This window comes from Solanum pennellii, chromosome 11 (genome assembly GCF_001406875.1).
Source record: "Solanum pennellii chromosome 11, SPENNV200".
In the NCBI taxonomy this organism is placed as follows: Eukaryota; Viridiplantae; Streptophyta; class Magnoliopsida; order Solanales; family Solanaceae; genus Solanum; species Solanum pennellii.
In genome coordinates, this window is record NC_028647.1 from 41,022,492 (window position 1) to 41,025,776 (window position 3,285).

The 3,285-nt window shown below is 33.3% G+C and overlaps 1 pseudogene; it reads left to right on the top strand.

Annotated features, from left to right (window-relative positions):
* Positions 1-320: 320 nt before the first annotated feature.
* LOC114074738 lies at positions 321-1,242 on the top strand (annotated as a pseudogene).
* Positions 1,243-3,285: the final 2,043 nt, after the last annotated feature.

A 3,285-nucleotide genomic window follows, 5' to 3' on the forward strand; every position in this document is an offset into this window, starting at 1 on the left:
TGGACATTGTTAATAGGAGGTGTAGTTGCAGATCCTGGCAGCTCAGGGGAATTCCTTGTCCTCATGGTGTTGTTGCCCTTAATTATAAAATCTTGGAACCAATCCATTATGTGGCTAGCTGTTATAGCAAGGAAACCTACCTCAGCACATATTCCCATTTTATTCAGCCAATGAATAAAATGAAAATGTGGTCAACCTCAACTAATCCAATTGTAAAGCCACTAAAGATCATAAAGTTGCCTGGAAGACCAGGTAAGGTTTGAAGAAAGAAAGTAGATGAAAGCAGAAAAACTGGAAAGTTGAGCAAAAGAGGTGATGTAATGACATGTAGCAAATGTGGCACACAAGGACACAATGAAAGAGGATGTCCTACAAAAAACCAAGCTGGTCCAAGTCAATCAAATGAGCCATCTTCTCAGGCAAGAGGTACTGGTCCAACTCAGTCAGTTGAACCATCTTCTCAGATACATGTACTTTTATTTGTTACTCTCAAAGGTAAGTTATATGTAGATGTATATGTATTGATATATTAATATACAGGCTACTGAAAGTGGTATAGAAGAAAAGGCACAGGAAGAGCAACAAGAGGAAGAGCAAGTGGCAGAGGTGTTCCAGCTCAATCACATGGAAATGCTACAAACACAGAGGTAATATATCTAATACTTATATAATTGTTAGATAATATAGATATGCTTTACTATTTTGATTTCAAAGTACAGACTGTAAATGATAGAGGGAGAGGTATAGGTACATGTAGAGGAGCAGGATCAGGGAGAGAAATGTCTCAAGAAAGAAATGTGAATGAAGCACTAAGTAGAGAAAGAGGAATGACTCAACATAGTCAAACTAGTTCTGAAGCAAACTGCAGTTGAGGAGGCGTAGGAAGAGGGAAGAGACCAGTAGAACATGAGGACACCAGTGGAGGACAAACAAGACCTTTAAGACCAAGAATGGTAGGTGTTGGCATATACCAAGCTGAAGATGGATTTACAACTCTCAATGTAAGTTTACAACTATCAATGCAAGTTTACAATTGTCAATGCAAACCTAATTGTATAATAGTTGAGTGTGTATTTATTTGACTAAGCAGCCTGGATTGCCAAGTAGAAGAGTCATCAATACTGGTACAAGAGTTACAAAGAGGGCTGATGTTGTCACTGGTGATATTGGCTACACACCAGTACGTGGATTTTAAATGGAAGGGGAAGATAACTATTACCAGTAGTAACCTGGAAAGAATGAGGACTGAAAAGGTTATCCAACTAGGTCTGAAGCTGTTGTTAATGCTGCTAATAGCCAAGGCCAAACAACTTCAAGTAGGAAGACTTCTGTGCCATGGAAGTAGGGCATTTTGACGTTGTCTTGTTCATTTTGACAAACAAAATTTAACTATGCATATTTTTGTGTTGTTTTTTGTTGGAAACAAACTCAATTTTGCGTGTAACCAAACAAACTTGAATGGTTGGAATCAAACTCGATTATGAAGTCTTCTTTTTAGTCAGTTTTGTTATTGCCTTTTTTTATTGTAATTGATATATTTGTGAAGTTTCTCAAATGGTTGCCACGATAACATAGATAAGAGAACCAAATACATTAACAAATTGTTAAAATCATAACAATTTCGACAACAAAGAACAACAATAACTTGAACATTCAACAGCTTCTATCCTTCAAGTTACACACACCTACAACTAGCAAGATCAAGACAATTAGCTTCTAGGTACATACACCTACAATTTCAAAAATTTGAAAGTAACTAAAGATGTCTATAACAATTTTGGTTGCACACACCTACAACTTCCATCCTTCACATTCTTGGTTAGACTTAAACATAGATTACACACAATAATGATCAAGACGATTAGATTCAAGTTACAACATTTGCCCTTCTTTTTCTCCTTCATCATGCCTTGCTTACTTTCAACACGACTTTCGTAAGATGTCAATACTTCTTTCAACTCCTTAATTCTCTTTGCTAGTCTCGGAATAACGTACTTGGATCGTATATCAACTTTTTCTCGATCCCTCCATCTAAAGAAGTTGCGCGCATCCTCCTAAAATACGCAAAACACAAATTAAAAAAAAATACATAAACAAAAGATCTCCATAAAAGAATTAGTAAACATACACGATAGCGTGAACAAGACCAAAATCTTCAAGCTGGATTATGCTCCGACCATGAATTTGCATTGATAGTAAGTCACCATGTTTGCATCGCAGTTTCACTCGCAACATCGAATCATTCTCATCATTACAAATACGATTCAACATCGCATTTGACATTTTAATCAAAAACTAATCACAAAATTGAGAAGAAATTCAACCATAAAAAACTTCAAATTAACGTTTCTACTGGAAATTAAAAGATAAAAGACGAATTTCTACCTTATTTTCTTGAGGAAGATAATTAAGTCGTCAAACACAGAACAACAACATTGTTCTTGCCAAGGAAATCAAAATATTAGGGCTACCAACAGCTATTTTTGAGTTTAAATTAGGGAAGATACATAAATTGATTAAATAATTAATATTAAAGAAAGAAAATGACATGTGGCTGTTTTAAACTGGTAAATAAAAATGAAAAATGGTCCATGATGCGCCTAACGTGTGTGTAAACAACCCAGATGAGTTAATGGGTAAAAATGTCTCATTTACAACGATATATAGTTTTTAGTGGGGGTGATAGGACACTTTGAAAGTTTAGGTGTCTTTATGCAAATATGTGACAATTTCGATGGTGTCTTTTCTCTTTTCTCTTTTAAAGATATATATGTGTCCTTGTGGACATAAAAAATATTGCATAATTATAAATTGTAATGTATCCACGTGGACACATATATATCTTTAAAATACACTTTTAAATAGTTTATGAGGGTAAAAGATCCTCTATAAAATTTGATATCGTAACAATAATTTCAAAAAAAATTAAAATATTTTTTAGACTAATTTACCTAAATTAATATCATAAATAACAACTTTAAATAGTGCACAGTAGAAAAAGAAGCAACACAATCGTACAATAGATATAAGCATTTGTTTGATGATCCACTAAGAGAAGAAAAAATCTTCTAATATTATAATGATGCGTGTACAATCAACGCACAGAATCATTATTATTGACAATGGACAAATAAATGACAATTTTAAATTTTAATCTATATAGTTAATCACAATAATTATTAATTTATTTATTTTGGATGAAAACACAAAAGAAATTAATAAAAGAAATAAAACATGAAAAAGAAATGAGAATCACAATATCTAAAAGTATTTTGCGTGAAGCAA